Source organism: Syngnathoides biaculeatus, chromosome 19 (genome assembly GCF_019802595.1).
Source record: "Syngnathoides biaculeatus isolate LvHL_M chromosome 19, ASM1980259v1, whole genome shotgun sequence".
Taxonomy (NCBI): Eukaryota; Metazoa; Chordata; class Actinopteri; order Syngnathiformes; family Syngnathidae; genus Syngnathoides; species Syngnathoides biaculeatus.
In genome coordinates, this window is record NC_084658.1 from 5,680,060 (window position 1) to 5,698,471 (window position 18,412).

The window sequence follows — 18,412 nt, forward strand, 5'->3', positions numbered from 1 at the left end:
GTCTGAAGTGGGTCCAATCGGTGCCTGATACTCCCTACGCAATGTAATTTACACTGTTGTAAGACTACTGCCCAGTCCAGGCACAGTTCGAAGGGGGGACTGATCTCCCCCCGGCCTCCCGGAAAGCAGTCACTGAAAAGAAAAATCTCACCACACAAAATCTGACTGAACTATTAATTATTTACAGGTAGTGTAGATGTGGGGTGGAGGGGGTATTGTACCAATTTAGTGAAATTTCCCATGCCACACATGATGATGCGTTCTCAAGGAACACTTGTGTGCCTCAGTACAGTGCGAATGTACAGTATACTGTATTATAGAGTCACAATTCGCAGAGAACTATGATCATTTTATTTTTATAGGTTCGATGATCACCACTTGAGAAATTCAAGTATTCCATCAGACCGCTGCACAATTATGCTTGTGTTTTACTAATTTCATGCAAGTTTAGTACAATTGCATTTTTTTAACTTGGTTATTTTATTTACTTTCATATCTACAGGTGCAGTGCAATAAATTTGAAATCAGAGAAAGTTAGATTAGTTTTACCAGTTCAATTCAAAAAGTGAAACATGCACTATACCAGTGGTTCTCAACCTTTTTTGCAGCGCGGACTGGTTTCGAGTAGACATTAATTTTTATTACATATATAATCCACACGATTGTCTTAAAAATGAATGTTACATGATAAATTCAACTTACCATAATGCTCAACCGTCACGCGTTATCCTCACAAGTAACTGCGCCTCGATGTCCCTCTGCCATTTCATTTATTTTTCTTATTGTGGTCGTCGAAGCGGGATGTTTCCTTTTTTTTTTTTTTTTTTTTTAACTGCAGCCTCTCCGAAAAGTTTGCCACGAATGTATGGCGTCAGGTCGCTGTCAAAACAAAGAGAGCTCGAAGTACGTAGAAACGAGCGTAATGGGTTCATTAAAAAATACGGGAGGGCGCACACAATTAAAATGCTCGCTCAGCTTTGCAATAGCACCTCTCATTTTTTAGCTCTTCTTTGATAGCGACCTGACGCCACAGGTGTGGGGCTTGTGAATCACCTGTTGCGATGACCCCGTAACACAGTTGGGAATCATGGTATTTTCTTTTAAATGCAACTTTTTTTTTCCAAAAAAAGAGTGTGACCCCTCTGTTGTCTCGTCGTTGTCTGGTACTGTACACCCTTTCCAATGAAACAATCTAGTGAACTGTTTCTGAATCATTTTATGAGGGCTTGTTGAGATTGCCGATGCAAGAAAAAGACCACCCAACGACTGAAGTGCATAAACTAGGCAAGGGCGTGTCTTTCAAAATACGACACCCGGAAGAAAAAAAAACAATTACAGTAATCATTTATTCTTCATTTTTTGCGGCCCGGTACAGAATGGCGTTCCGGTACCTTGTGGTTGGGGACCACAGTAAAGCCAAAAGTATTCACTCACATTCCTTGACTCACATTGATCTGAAATGACATCCCCTTCCTTTCAGTATAGTACAATAAAACATTGGTGCGCCTTTTACTGGTATAACAGCAATGAAATGTCCAAAGGCTCTTAGTAGGCCGAATCCTTCAGAGTTCCTTTCACAGGAACAAAGTAGTCACCATTTTGGACATTCTATGCTGCCACTTTGTGGTTGAAAAAAACAAGTAAGTAAGTAAAGTAAAGTAAGTAAAAAGAGGGGGGAAAAAAGTAAAATAGTGTGTGCAACATGGGAAAACACTTTTTTATGAAGGCCAATTTCTACATCATTTTTTTATTTAAAAATATTTGTATTCTTTCTTAAGTACATACGATTTTTTTTCCCTTTAAATGGTAATGTGAAGGATTTTCTGTGTGGTTTTCGAGTGAATCTATATGCACATATGAATTTCACCTTTTGAAATCAACCAACTCATTTCAGCTCTTCGATATTTTTGTATTTATAAACTTCTGATTCTTTATCAATGTCTTTGGCCTAGTCTACGAATACTTGCACATCTGTAGACAAACCGCTAGAGGGCGCGCCCTCTCTGAGGCTGAATTTGAAATGAGAGCCCGGTACAGTAACAGTAACACAAAAGGCGACCCAAAAAAAAAAAACATAATATGATGTTAGGGTTTCCACAACGTGTAGGGATTCAGGCATTTCATTAAACGTTTCAAATCAACACCACTGACACGATAAAGAATAATCGTGTATTGCTCTATTGTTTCCTCAATTTCTATTCTATTAGGGTCAAATTCTACTTCCACTCTGCTGTATACTGTATATTCGGTGTCCCACAGGACACACAAATAGATCATAACCACGTATGCTTGGAGAAATATCAGCGTGACGGGATGCTGTACCTCTTGAGTTTGCTCCCGGGCACCTCAGCAGGAAGCATCCCCCGTCAACGAGTTGCCATTTTATGTCCACAGTAGGACTCAAAATCATGACCCTCTGGTTCTAAAGCCCAAGTGCTTCCCATGAGTTTCTATAAATTACACATGGCATTCCACCCTCTACAGTGCCAGTTAAAAAAAAAAGGACAAAAATATTGCAATTGTCTTACCAGAAAAGATAGGTATGCTACCGTCTACTTCTTTCTTGTTGTTTTTGTTAACAACAACAGATATAAAAACAAAAAACCACATCAACACATTTGTGGTGCTTGATCGCTGGCCTGTGAAATAGAAAGCTATCTTCATTTTTTTTCTTTTTTTTTTTTTTTTGGGATAAACACATCGAATCCAAACCCTCATATGGAATAAATTGGTTGTAAACACACTTGTCATTTTCAACTGTGGTATAAATAAATAAACAGCAGGCAGTAATAATAATAATAATAATAATAATAATAAAGTGGCAGTGTTGCATTTTATTCTCCAGGTACTTCACTGATGGGGTTTTTAACAATGTAAATGGATGGCATGTCTCAAATATCAGATGACTCAGACATGAGATTCTTAGTCACGGTGATTCATCAGAATCACAGAATCATTAATCTGATCCAAAGTGAAAGGAAAAGTCACAGGAATGCCTTAATACTTTTTCGTCATGGTTAAGTAACAACAGGCAGGTAAAACCATATACAGTATTTTTTTTAAATTTTACATTTTTAAAAAGACAAGTCAACATTTTTAAGTAACTTAAAAAATACTTCACTGCCTTATAAATATAATAGGAATGATCAAAGTATTTCACTACCTAATAAATAATAATAAGAATGATCTCAGTCATATAAAAATGAAAAATAAAGACTGAAAACATTGCAGCAAGTCAATAAATGGGTTTAAATGTAGAGTGGAATAATACATGGGAAGTGGTGTACAGTGTAACAATTACAGTACGTACAAAAATGGAATCATGAAACGCTTGCTTTCAGCAAGTTGTTTGGATATTTTAAAGCAATATATATATTATTTTTTAGTTAATACACACTTAAATCCAGATTATTGAAGTAGCAGGGAAATAATAGTTTAAAATATGTAAACTGTATTTTTTTTTCTTCTTCTTCTGTTTTTGGATGACCACAATGTATTCTACCACTGATTCTCCATGTCCCCTGATCGTAAAAGGTCCAAAAGAAAAATCAATTTACAATAATAATATTGCTGAAAAGTTTGTCTCAGATTCTTTACCATCACATACAATGAAAATTATAGTGTATCAACAATTAAGAACATTTTCAAGTTTTAAGTATGCAGTATATTGAAGGGGGAAAAATGAGCATTCCAGAACAAGTTTAAAAAACTTGTATCAGAAAATAAATCAAGCGTGAAATAAAAGCTATTCTGTAAATATGAATTTCTTCATGGACATACATCATCTTTTTTTTTTTGAGGGGTCCCAAAACACAGACACATCATCGATGACATTAACATAGTTACAAAACAATATATATATTATGAACAAAAGGAAAAATATAAATAATAACAGCAAAATAGTTCACTCTCCCAATCCCAATTGAGAAGATCCTAATTATAGCCACAACAATGTGATGATCTGTAATCATCAATTGGCAATGCAAAATATGTTGACGGACTAACATAGACCAATTCAAGATATGATGTGTTAAGGTACAAGAATAAATAAATACTGAAACAACAAACAGAGGTAATTGATGTCAATGAGTCGGGGAGATTATTCCAATCAGATTGAGTTTTGTTAAGGGAGAGTACTATAAATGTCAGAGGGGGGGAAACACAGGACATGGAGCCAGTGTACAGTTGGTGTCAGACTGTAAACCATTTTGGATATGAAATGTGGTAGAATCAGACGTGTATATAACTGTGTCATTGTCACAAGGAGAGGAAAGAGATTTGGAAAATGAGCCTGGAAGGTTGTTTATAAAAAAAGAGAAAAAACTTGGGGCAAAAAGTGGAACCTTGAGGATAGCCCTTTCAACAATTAAATAATCTGGTGGACAACCTTGGAAAAGAAAAACACAAACACACATTGAGTTCTTTTACGGATATGCATTGAACCAAAGAAAAGCGCGATGATTTGAAGTAACATTTTATAGCTTGTCGGGGAGAAGGTAGTGAGAAACTTTACCAAAGGTTTTGGAAACAGCATTGAAGATTGGACCGCTCAGTTTACCTTGATCTATTTGGGAGAACACATCATTGAGAAATTGAAAAAGAACTGTTGTAGTTGAGAAGTGCAATCTGATGCCAGACATAGATAGAGATAGAGACTGGACAATAGTTTTTCTTGTCTGTTGAATTTCCTGATTTGAAAAGAGGGTAACTTGTGCAGTCATCCAAATAGAGGAAACTGAGCATCTAGAAAAAGAGGTTACATAAATCATCAAGTTTAAATTACAACATGAGCTGCAATTTTGAAAAAAAAAATTGCTTCCAGGAAACCCAGATCAGCAATGCAATTTTGTTTTGGTTTGGAAAAGGAATACTAGGGTATAAAGATACATGGGTACATACATATTTGTAGGGGCACCTCCTGCCAATTGCAGGGCACATGGAGACGGACAACAGTCACACTCACAATCACATCGTGGGGCAATTCAAAGTCGCCAATGATTGTAATGCAAGTTTTTGGGATGTGGGAGGAATGTATATATATATATATATATATATATATATATATATATATATATATATATATATTGCAGCCGATTGCTAAAATCATGTAATTTCATTTCTTCTTCATTAATGTACACACAGCACACCAAAAGGAAAAAAAATCACAATAACAAGATACACAATTCACTAAACAGTCAGACTTTAAAAGTGTGTTGCAACATCACTTATGGGAAATAATCTCCGTTTTGTAGCTTTCACTTACACATATTAGGCAAGAAACAATTCCGGAATATGTGTTAAAAGTTCCACCCTCATGTCTGTGCGGGACTTTTCTCACTATGTGTACGTTTACGCAATAATTTTAAATTGCATTAGCACTTAAACAAAGAAACTACTTTATTCACTGTTGTAAGAGATGCATGCAATGCGGACTACTTTTACAGCAGCTGGTGCGAGAATGGAAGTTTTACAAAATTATGAACACTCACAAGCAGGAATGAGTATATTTGATGAAGAAGAGCAGGTAGATGAACAAATTGATGACGCAGAAAATGCATGCTGGCTCACAGCCACAGCAAAGTAGCTCAATTTCATCCAACCAGTTCAACAATCAGCGAGTATCGATGACAGGACGTGTGACACAACCAAAGGTGGACTGTGAGAAAGAAGCAGTGCTTGAGAGTTTATGTAAGACCATCTCTCAACAAATTTGTGTGACTGAATATCTTGCAAAAAACCACCAGGCATTATTACTCCCCGATCTCAAGATTGCAATATTTACATGTGATCCTCTTGAATATAAATCCTTTATTAGATCAATGGAACATGGAGTAGAAGGCCGAACTAGTGATAATCGGGACCAATTACAGTTTCTTCTGCAATACACAAGTGGACCATCACATGACTTGGTCAAAAGTTGTTTGCATAAGGAACCCTCAGTCAGTTATGTAAAAGCCAAGCAAATTAATTTTTTGGTTCTGACTATAAGATAGCAGAAGCCTACATTCAGGAGGTCTTGGATTGGCCAGTGATCAAACCGGAAGATGGCGATGTGTCACAGTCTTATTCGTTGTTCCTCACAGGATTCTTCAATGCAATGTATGAGTTTAGGTATTTGGAGGATTTGGACAATACAGCTAACATAAAGGCACTAGTAAATAAGCTCCCATATAAGCTCAAAGAAACCTGGTGAATGTTACCTGTCATACTCAAGAAAAAAACAAGCAAAGCGTAAACTTCAAGGACTTTCAATCACCTCAACAGAAGTTAAAGTCACAGCATGGAGATAGGAACAAATCACAGAAGGTGTTTACAACAGCTGTAGCTTCTTCTAAAGCTAAAAGTGAAGGAAACAGATAAGAGAGTAATCACTGTGCCTACTGCAAAGTAAGCCAACAGGGTTTCCCAACCTGCAAAAAACTCAAGGACAACCCTCATAAAGAAAATTTAGAATTTTTGAGAATCATTGGCCTATATTTTGCATGTCTAAAAGATGGTCATATGAGCAAAGACTGTAAAGAAAAGGTACAGTGTCAAGAATGTTCCCCCCAACATCCTACATTGTTACACATTAACTTTAAGAATGAAGAACCGGTAAAGGAAAATCAGTAGTGTGGATGATGGACCTTATGCAGTGAGGATGATACTCGGCTGGACAATAAATAGACCACTAAAAGGTGGAAATGACATGGAGGTAAACAAATTAGCAGAAGTCTCTGTAGACAAAATATCAGTGACAAAACTAGAAGAGCTCTGGCAAATGCAGTTTAAGCATGACTTTCCTGATGTCAGACAAAATGAGAAAAACAAGTGGTTGAAGGATGATCATCACTTCATCCAAATTGTTTCTCACGCCGCCAAGCTTTCAAATGGTCATTACATTGTTTGTTTACCTGTGAAAAACAAGTCACTTCATCTGCCAAACAACAGGTCAGTCGCTGAGCAACGCGCATTAAATTTGAAGAAAAGATTTACAAAAGATGCTAATGCCTGTATGTTGTCTTTTTCTTGTCCACAGGGCTAAGAGATATTTGGAATATCTGAACTCTAATGTGTAACTATATACTGTACTTATAGAGTTGTATTTAGATAACTGTATCAAGAACATTGATAGCAATTAGGGGCCGGTAATGTAAGAGCCTATATATAATTTCTGTTCTTCAAATATTTTCGGTCAGAATAATTAGTGAAATAATTTCAGCTAAGTTTTAATTATGTGATATTGTGTATTGATAATTGTCTATTATATGTATGCTGTGGATGATGAGTATAATGCATTCTGGGATATTTAAAATTAGGATTTGAGGTTTGCTACATACTGTAGTTGATACAGTATGTTGTGATGATGTAATGAACCGGAAGAAGAACAAAGGTTAGGCAAAAAAAGAGTGACATTGGAAATATGGATGGTGGTGCGAAAGTTTTTTGACCATCATCATCATTTTCTTTGTATTTTTGTTCATTGACCTGGATATGCTGTGCCCATTCGATCTGGAAACAATTTTATTTACTTTATTTTTGCTGTTGGAGTTCAAGTAAACGGTTTTCTTTAACCAAACCAACTCCGGGTCATGGATTACTTTTGTTTCCTCTTTTTTTGGTGCAAGTAAAGAAGGATGATGCGTCAAGATTAGCCCGTTTTGGAAACTACAACCATATTCAGACATAAACTAAATACATTTCAAAGATTCTGGGGGCAAGGGATGGAAATAAATATGATTCATAACACACCAATTATCACCAAATCATTTGTATCAATAATATTGTTTGACAGATTTTACAGCTGGGGTGTCAAACTCATTTTTGTCGCGGGCTACATTGTAGTCATGGATTCCCTCAGAGGGCTGTCAGGACTGTGAAATCAGAAAACTCTTTAATCGCCTCATATTTACACGTGAAATCTATTAACTAGTTTTTGAATCAGAAATCAAGTACAATGGATTTTTCAACCATTGTTCATATTTGGCAACACAAAAATGCTTATAATATCTCAACGTCATCATTTATGATACTGTACGTGACATTTTTAAATCTTGGTCCAGATTTTCGTAAGAATCATGGAAGTTGACAGATGATTGGCCTTCGTGGGCCACATAATATCATGAGGTGGGCCAGATCTGGCCCCCCGGCCTTGAGTTGGACACCGGTGTGGGTTTTAAAGCCAATACATTTAAAAGTCATTTAAAACTGTGTCGTGAATCCAATGCAAATTAAAAAAATGCAAATGAAAGCATTTGCAATGTCATGAATTTTCTTCTGTGTATTCTTGTTGGGGCACAGCTCCGCATACTTTTTAAGTGAATCATCATGCCACAATCACCAAAAAGAATCTGGGTGCGTGGAGGCCATCGGAAGTGTGTTTTGCCGTCACCGTGGTTACGCTCACATTCGGACACATGTCTTCAGTTAGTGGGCACCTGAGACCTGTGGCACAAATACACATATTTGAAATGATAAGCCCAAGTCAAAGGCAAATACCACTGTCAAATGAGGAAAAAAAAAACTCACGATAATAATTATACAATGTAAATAACAGTACATGGGGTGAAACTGTTCATGTTTAATTATGTATTTCAATAACGTCAGCAGAGGTTTATTGTTGTCAAGTGTTGTTTGTGCATATTTTTATCACTTACTTGGGACAACACCCCCTAAAATTTGAAGATGTAGACATACTCCATAAACATTTTTTTTTTCCTCTGGCCTTGTTAGGTGCAGGTGTATGGTTTGTTTTAGGGTTTTCAATTTGTTTTTTTGTTTTTTGTTTTTTTGCGATGACATGTTTAGGGTGTGATGGTACAGTTAAATTGCATTTTGAAGGTTCAACTGGCTACAATTGGCTGTCTGAAATTCAGTCTAAATTCAGTGTTAAGAAGGCAGGGTTAATTCAGGTCTTCTTAACAATCAACACTGAATTTAGAATTAGATATTTAGAATTTCACACAGTTGTAGCCACAAGCCAGTTGAATCTCAGGAGACAGAAAATATTGCATTTTAATTTTAAAAGGTTGCATTTTTTATATGGCGAATTTGTTAACATTGAAAAGTTAAACTGAAATACAGCTATTGAAAATGTGATCACTTTGAAATAACAATGTGAACTTTACAAAATAAAATTTTCCAATATTCAATATAAAATCCTGGTGGCACATATATATTTCCATACAGATAACCCCCCAGCCGTGATTCACCACATTTCTGGTTTTTGATTCATGTATGTTTTCTCTCTAGGAAGTGTCACTTTATTTTGCAAATTAGCAAAATCTGTATTTTCCCCACTTACTGAAAACTATAATGGATTTCAATTTGAGTGTTATTATACACAACTCTATAGAAATGTAAAGAGCCTCTTATTACTTCGAGTATAGCATGTGTAGTATACGTGTGAGAATATATGTCATAGTATCAAATATGTAAAACTAAATAAAATGTGAAAACATGTAAACAAACCAAAGAAACACCATTTGTGTCAGTGTTGGATATCGCATGGGTTGATTGGTCACTTCTCCATCGTACTCTATAGTCATACTGAAGTACAGCGGTTGGGAATTAAAACATTTGATGAGGGATAGAGAGGAGGACCGTCTCTGTGGTTTTGCACACAAAAGCATCCCAAAAGTTGCTCGATCTAAATACACTTATTATCCACTGTGGACAAAGTCTATTAATTCCAGCAGAACAGGACCAGTATCTTCGTGGTCCTTCCCCATTTCGCGTCTGTCAGGGTGCCTTACTTGGGTGAGTGGTTTTACTTTATTTAACACTGATTACAACATCCACAGTAGGTAGTGGTGCTATTAATGGCGCAATGGTGAGGCTATTAAGTGTTGCTGTAAACCTGGGGACAGATGTGGCTCCAGGAACTATTTTGTATACCTTGTCAAGTAAACAGCACACTAACTTGCAGTTTTTCATTTCCATATCCATTTTCCAAGCAGCTCATCCTCACATGTTGTGGGAGCTACAGCTAACTTTGAGCAAAATGCGGACTTGGTGTGTGTACCACTACATTATCAGTGACCCTCAGTTTTAATATTTTTCCCCCAGAATTCTGGGCTGAGAAAAGTAATAGATCACCAAATTGGTTTTGTTTTGTTATGCATCATATTTACTACAGGGAAGCAATTTAATTGCAAAACATTAAGGGTTCTCAATGCCTTTTGGTCTGCAGTCATTTCCTGTCTGACTGACTTTTGCTTTTCCTGTCTGCCCTCTCTCATCCTGAGCATGACTGCCATAAAGGATTTTCATTGGTCTGACAGCAGGCAGGGGCGTAGTCGCGTGTGAGGATGCAGACATGTTCCCCCCACTTTCTCACCCCGTCCACCACCCACTTTTACAGCCATTAAAAAGAGTTAAATTCCGTTTCAACATGCTATAATGTTTTTTGTGCTGCCCTTGAACACCTCATTCACCGGGCTTATGACCAATCGCACACACCAAATGAGACTGATGTATACTTAAAAAAATTCCACGCTAACCAACCTGCAAAAACTCCACCATCCACCCACCCCCTCAACATAAGCAACATAACCCTCCTCAATAATTGGCCATCCGGACAAATCAAGTCGTGGGGTTCGAAATGCGGCGTCACATGCTTCAAATCCTCTGAGAAGGGGGGCTCGCAGATCAATCCAGACCTCTCGCGGGACTTGCACCAGGATCCAGACATAACCCTTGTGCCTCCCTGCTATTCTGATCTGAAGGAGGTGTTCTCTGCAGTCAAGGCCTAATCTCTTCCACCTCACCGGCCATATGACTGCGCTATGATTTACTGCCCGGCACCTCACCCACATGGGGTAGACTCTTCTACAGGCCCAGAACACCAAGCCATGAGGGACTATTTGGAAGAGTCGCTGGCGGCGAGCCTGATCTGACCTTCGTTATCACCTGCCGGAGCCGGCTTCTTCTTCGTGGAGAAAAAGGACAAATCCCTGTGCCCCTGCATCGATTACCTGCATCTGAACAACATCACCATAAAAAAAGGTACCCTCTTCCCCTAATCACCATGGCCTTTGAGCTGCTCAAAGTAGCTACAATATTTACCAAGCTGGACTTGAGGAATGCATACCACCTGGTGCGCATTAGGGAGGGGGACGAGTGCAAGACTGCCTTTAACACACCCACACGACACTATGAGTACCTGGTAATGCCTTTTGGATTCACGAATGCACCAGCTGTGTTCCAGAACTTCATCAATGATCACCTACGCGAAATGCTTAACAGGCATGTTTTCGTATAGTAGACGACGGCTAGTACCGATTTTTTTCCCCGGATGAAGAGTCTCATGTCGGGCACATCTGGGCTGTGCGGCAGCAGCTGTTCGGCACGACTTGTACATTAAAGCAGAGAAATGCAAATTCCATCGACCCTCCATCTCATTCCTGGGTTTTGTCCCAGCAGAGGGGGTGACCCGCATGGATCCCGGGAAGGTCGAGGCCGTCCTTCAGTGGCCCACTCCTAGAAATCACAAAGAGGTACAGAGGTTCATTGGGTTTGCTAACTTCTATCGCAAATTTATTCTGAATTTTAGCACTGTAGCCCCGCCATTGCATGCACTAACCTCACCCTTCCACTGGAATCCGGCCTGCCAGGCGGCCTTCAGCGAGCTCAAGGGCGGTGTCACGTCAGCTCTCGTCCTCATCTTGCCTGACCCTGAGAGGCAGTTTATTGTTGAGGTTGATGCGTTGGATTTGGGGATAGGTTCTCCCTCAGAGGAGTCCCAGAGATGGGAGACTACACCACTGCGCATTCCTCGCCAAGAGGCTGACTTCGGCGGAACGTAATTATGACATCGGAGACCGTGAATTGGTTGCCGTTAAGACTCCCTTGTCGGAATGGAGACACTGGTTGGAGGGGACTCGGGTCCTGTTCCTTGTGCCATAAAAAACTAGAGTACCTAAAAGCCGCCAAGATTCTTAACGCCCGGGAAGCTTGGTGGGCGCTCTTTTTCACTCGGTTCCGCTTCATTATGTCCTATCGGCCAGGGACCAAGAACAGGAAGCCAGATGTGATGTCGTGTGTACACGAGGGGGAGAGAACTGAGTCCGATCACGCCCCGGTTCTTACCGACGCCTGCTTCGTCTCAATCTTCACTTGGGAGATTGAGACCCAAGTGAGCCCTTAAAGACTCCCCCAGCCCGGCAGGTTGCCCCGCCGACAGGCTATATCTTGTGCCCCCACTGAAGGTGAAGGTAATTGACTGGGCCCACACAATTCGCAACATGTGTCACCCGGGCATGGCCAAGACGAAGTTGGTGGTTGAACAACGCTTTGGTGGGTGAGCATCAAAAAAGAGATCCGAGAGCTTGTCAATGCGTGCCGTTTTTTCCTGCCAACAAACCCTCCTGGCAACGACCCGCAGTGGAGTTACATCCGCTGCCCATTACTGGACGTTCATGCTCTGCCGGTCCCTCTCCTGGCTGTACTGGTCCCCGATGCGGCACGCACCTGGCACAATCAGCGGAGACACACACCTGCGCCTCGTCTCAAATAATCATGTTACATTTATATAAGATCACACATACGGTCTGGCCTCCGCCAGATTATTGTCTTATGCCTCGTTCTGGCAATTTCCTGATCCTGTTCTTGCTCTCTCGTGTACTGACTCCCGCCTGCCTACTGACCTGAATCTTATGCCTGCCGATTCCATTACTGCTGCTTTCGTGGAGCGCCTGTTGGGTTTTTGACATCAGACTGAATAAAGATTATGTTTAAACATGACAGAAAATATGGAAAAAACATTGATCATTTATCATTTGTCCAAGTTAATGTCCATAAACTTCTAAGACAATTTGCTTGCTTTTGGTTTAACAGCTGGTCAGTGTGTCCCAGAGTCAACTGGGATAGGCTGCAGCACGTCCGCTACCCTTGTGAGGATGAGCAGCTCAGAATTGGATGGAATTTGAAATGGTGGAAAACCTTTTTTAGACCCCCACTCCCCCCATCACCACACCCCACTTGTCCCTACCCTCCGACAATTGTTTGTCAAGATTGTTAGACTTTTGCACTTTGTGTCCTCGCTATGAGAGATAAATAAAATATAACGCACTTCCTTAATTGGGTGTGCTTTCACTGACGGGGTTGGGCAAATGCTTGCCACATTGAATCGTTTACTCCAAAGAGCCACAAACACTCTGCTTTGCTCTACACAGAGAAAAAAAAATGCTCTTTCTACAATGGTGAAAAGCATAGGTGTTCCTCACCACCGCCAAAGCTAAGGTGCTGGCTACAGTACAGCTACAGTCGCCAATACAGTTTTAGTCATTTAATGAATAGGACAAACAATTCATTCAACAATTCAAACATTTGAAAAATAAAGGGAAAAATAGTAAAACATCAACATCAACAAACACCACAGTTCAAAAACATTTAACAAATAAAATGAAAAACAATGTACATTGCAGAAAGGTCCTTTAAAAGTGTAAATTCAAAAAAACGACACTTGTGACTGACTTAAATTCTGTTGACAGTTTATTGTGTTTGGCTGGAGCATACTGGCTAAAAGCTGCTTTGGACTCTAGGGTTTCTTTTCTGGGCTTATATCCCTTTAGTGTGTCTTTCGATTTATAGAACAGAAACAGAACTTTAAAGTCGATTTTAAAACTATCTGGGAGCCAGTGTAGAGACTTTAGAATTGGAGTGATATTTTCTGATCTCTTTGCTCTAGTCAGAACTTGAGCTGCAACATTCTGAATGCACTGCAGCTGTTTAACTTTCTTTTGGGGGAATCAAGTCAGAAAATCATTGCAATAGTCAAGCCTACTCGAGATAAAAGGATGGATGAGTTTCTCCTGCTCTGCTTGGCATATGCAAGCTGTTGAATGTGTTCTTCAGCTGGTAGAAGACTGTATTGGTGATTGATTAAATAGGACAGTTGAAAGTCAAGTTGAAGTCTATTAAATAATTTTTTGGGACAGATTTGTGTTCTCGGAGAGTTACTTTGAATCAGTCCAAGCTGCTGTTATTGCTTGTGGGCAAACTTCATCTGATCTCACGGCAAGCGCTACAGTACAGTACAGGTACAGTACCCTTTGTTTGCAATTACACAAGTCAAACATTTCCTGTCGTTGTTCAACAGGTTTGCACACACTGCAGGAAGGACTTTGGCCCACTTCTCCACACAGATCTTCTCTAGATCAGACAGGTTTCTGGGCGGTCGCTGAGAAACACGGAGTTTCAGCTCCCTCCAAAGATTTTCTATTGGGATTATGTCTGCGGACTGGCTAGGCCACGCCAGAACTTTGATATGCTTCTTAGCGAGCCACTCCTTGGTTTTCCTGGCTGTGTGCTTTGAGTCATTGTCATGTTGAAAGATCCAGCCATGATCCATCTTCAATGCTCTGAGTGAGGGAAAGACGTTGTTCCCCAAAATCTCACAATACATGGCCACGGTCATCCTCCCCTTAATACAGTGCAGTCGTCCTGTCCCATGTGCAGAAAAACTCCCCCAAAGGATGATGCTACCACCCCCATGCTTCACAAGTAGGGATGGTGTTCTTGGGATGGAACTCATCATTCGTCTTGCTCCAAACACGGTTAGTGCAATTATGACCAAAAAGTTCCATTTCGGTCTCATCTGACCACAAAACCTTCTCCCATGACTCCTTTGTATCATCCAAATGGTCATTGGCAAACTTAAGACGGGCCTTGACATGTGCTGGTTTAAGCAGGGGAACCTTCCGTGCCATGCATGATTTCAAACCATGACGTCTTAGTGTATTACCAACAGTCACCTTGGAAATGGTGGTCCCAGCTCTTTTCAGGTCATTGAACAAGTCCTGTCGTGTAGTCATGGGCTGATACCTCACTTTTCTAAGGATCATTGAGACCCCATGAGGTGATATCTTGCTCCACGTTGATTGAGATTGACCGTCATGTTTAGCTCCTTCCATTTTCTAATGATTGCTCCAAAAGTGGATATTTTTTCACCAAGCTGCTTGGTAATTTCTCTGTAGCCCTTTCCAGTCATGTGGAGTTGTACAATTTTGTCTCTGCTGTCTTTAGATAGCTCTTTGGTCTTGACCATATTACAAGTTTGAGTCTTACTGATTGTATGGGGTGGACAGGTGTCTTTCTGCAGGTAACGACCTCACACAGGTGCAGCTGATTCAGGATTATACATGGAGTGGAAGTGGACTTTTAAAAGTGGACTAACAGGAGGAAAATTTCAGACCCCTCCACGATTTCCAAGTGTGAGAACGTGCAATATAGCAAGGTGTTCAAATACTTATTTTCTTCACGGTATATCTCCTGTTCACTGAGTCCTTTCTCACAAACTGCATAATAAAAGAATCGGGGCAAACAAAACCCCTAACACAGTTTTGTGTTCAACTAAATAAATGCAGAATGCACACAAAGTTCTTTTGTGACTTTACTGAGAGAGGATCATTATTTAATTACAATATCCAAAGTACAATTGCGTGGGTGACTGCGGGTCATTTGCACAGGTTGAAATATGAGCGCAAAGTGGAAGCTGTGGCGACGCATGGCAAAAAAATCACAAGCTCGCTGTTAGACATGCGTGGCGCAGGCAGGACGTGAGGAATTAAAACGCAGCCACACTTAAACGCAACTGTCCACGCGCCCCATAAACGCCACCTCATGTGTGAACCGCATCTGCGCGAACCACGAGGCCCGTCCGAGCAGCATTATTCACTGCAAAACAAGCCGCGGGGAATATGAATGAAGAATGACCGATGGTAAGTCGCGACGACGGCAGACGCGCGCAACTCACCGAGACAGAGTGGCTTTCCATGCTGGGAAAATAAGCAGAACCTTCCGCGTCTCAGCCGTCCGCCAAAAGTCCTTCTTAACGATGCAAATACCTTGTTTGGAACTTCCCATTTGCCAGTCAGAAGGAAAGTGAAATTAAAACAGTAATTTCGGGGAAAAGGTGGAGAGTTTACAGTGCAAGAGTCGTTTTAAACTTTCGCTTTGGATCATACTTCAGTGCGTCATTCTGACCTATTTTGCACCACACACGTTAGCCTGCTTTACTTCATAATAATTCGTCGTGTCTGTAATAGGATAGATTGGACTATTTGGTGCACTCACTGGCTTGGGTACACCTGTCCAATACAGTAAGGATAAAAAGAAAACGGAAAAAAAAATGCCGTGTTTCGACACCGCCAGAGAAGTAGGCCAGGTTTAATATTGATTGTTGTGGTTGCAGTTTTCAGTGATGTAAAAACAGGGCTATATCCTACTTAGATGTTTCTGTATTGGGCTGAAAGCCCCATAACACAAATAGTCACTCCAACCACAATAACCACGTTGTTAAATGCACTGAAGTCTCTAAAACAGAGCCAATAAAAACTACCTAATTGCTTCTTACGACTAAGCATTACTCATGTAAATACATTCTTGTTGCATTACTTCTGCATCACCATATAGTTGCGATTGTAAACCCGAGTGTGGTTGCATGGTAGCCAATTTATTAGCACATCTACCTCCCAGTTCTGAGGACCCTTGTGCCATTGCCAAACATGAATGGTAGGTCTGAAGGATAGCACTGAAGGCTGTTTGTTTAGGGTGTACACCGCAACTTGTCCAGAGTCACCTGGTATAGGCTCCAAGCACGCCTGTGTCCCTAGTGAGGATAAACGGCATAGCAGGGCGAGAACACAAAACCTTACTAAGGAAAATGGGTTTCTGATGCTAGCTGCTTTGCTAAAAACATATTCTTGTATTTCCCACAAGCATCTTCTGCGCATCATCCTCCCGCTTCTTCAGCTTCTACCTCTGGTCTCAAGCTGCAGCAGCCAACAGACTCTCACCGAACTCCGGGAGGATTATTTGGGAGTCGTGCGGACAGATCTCAGCAACACAGTGAGTAAGAAATGTGTAAAAGACTCATGCACAGCATTCAATTGTCTTAAAAAGCACAGTACATCAATCATGCAGACTAAGAAAGAAGGAATACATGTTCATAACACAGTGGTACCTTGACCTTGTTCTTGACTCAGAGCTATGAAACATTTTAACTGTTCAAGTAATATGACTGCTTTTCTTTTCATAATAAGAAGGGAAGAATCGCTACCCTGCAGCCAAACACGTCTTGCGCCGAGGACACACAAAGTGTACAAAGCTGTACGACAACAAACAACACAGTGAGTCACGGCTGTTGAGAAGCAGCCGCTTTAAATGCACATCAAATATTTATGGTTTGATCAAAACTTTGAAGTCAACCAAAAAGGTGTCACATCTTGGAGAAAGACTTTGGGGTGCATTGTTCTGTAGTGACCATCCTAAATCTAGATCATCCCGATTTGGATTTATATTCACGTTCAAAACGACTCTCCTATGTTTCCACTCTGCAGGATTTTGTCAGCACGTTACACAATTTAACTTGCCAAATGGTGAACACAAAACTTTCCCTCACAAAGCAACTGGCCACATCAGTCCTGCAATCAATAGGCTGTATTTGCTCTCCGAAATCGGTAAGTCCCGCTTGCGCTTCATTTAGATTTACTGTGCAATTAAACAAAAGTAACTCATTGTAAGCAGTTCTACCTCCTCTAAGGAGCGTGTGTGCTGTTTTTGTGTTTTTAGACAAAGAGGTGTTACGCCCACACTGAAGTAGAAAATGAAAGTATATCTACACAAGAGTGATGAGAAAGAAAAGTCTGTGTGACAAAAGTCTAAACGTTAAAAGGATTAAGTCTGAGCTGTTACACAAAAATGCATTTTTTTACAAAAATGGTGGTAATATGACAATACATAAATGGTTCTAATTTTACAACAATGAAGTACAACTGTTACAAGTGTTGAGAGAGAAAAAAAAAAAACATTGGGTAAGACAAGCATCGTTTTATTTCCGGTCATTGCCTTGTTCCTGGGGCAAGGGGTGCTTTCTTGATTGGCTCCATCCGGTATTTATTTTATTATTTCACTTCACACGATAATTGAGCATTTGATGTCCTTGGTCAGGAAAAATCCAGACAAAAACAGCCATATTGTCTTTGTGTGTAGCTGACTTTAGAAAGACAGTCACAAGGAGTCATGTGATCTTACCAGTGACAAAAATTATTTGACCTCTGCATTCATTTCCTTGCAACAGTGCCTTTTGAGGAAAATTGGTGATAGTTTTAAACTGTTTCAGGTGTTCTTTGACTCAATATTACGCAGGAACTGCTGATCAGTTACGTCACACAAAACAGCTTTGTTCCATACCAACTTTAGGCAGTAACATTAAAGGAGAAATCCAGTGCTTTGCATGAACAGTGTATCCAATAGGCCTTGTAATATGTACCCTATTTTGACAATGTGATGCTAAATCCTCTCTCATTTAATAGTGTTTTGGGAAGATTTTTTGTTCCTCGGACGCCGGAGCTAGGCTAAAAGGCCCCTGAAAATCCGTAATTGTCGATCTTCTCAAAACACTATTAAATGAGAGAGGATTTAACGTCAC

The 18,412-nt window shown here is 40.1% G+C and overlaps 1 protein-coding gene and 1 long non-coding RNA gene across 5 annotated transcripts in view; both read right to left on the reverse strand.

Moving 5' to 3' along the window:
• Positions 1–5,035, reverse strand: part of ctnnd2a (catenin (cadherin-associated protein), delta 2a) — a 272,667-nt gene extending 267,632 nt beyond the window's left edge. For all 4 annotated transcript variants that reach the window (XR_009792632.1, XM_061804648.1, XM_061804649.1 and 1 more), the window contains exon 1: positions 703–5,035. The gene's annotated coding sequence lies outside the window, so the exon portion shown is untranslated. The remainder of the gene's footprint in view (positions 1–702) is intronic.
• A 52-nt stretch (positions 5,036–5,087) lies between these two features.
• On the reverse strand, positions 5,088–16,657 carry LOC133492491 (uncharacterized). Its single transcript, XR_009792642.1, has 4 exons — positions 15,737–16,657; positions 11,564–11,655; positions 11,260–11,460; positions 5,088–8,424 (listed from the first exon to the last, which is right to left on the reverse strand). It is a non-coding gene; the product is annotated as an uncharacterized LOC133492491 (long non-coding RNA).
• Between the last annotated feature and the right edge of the window lie 1,755 nt (positions 16,658–18,412).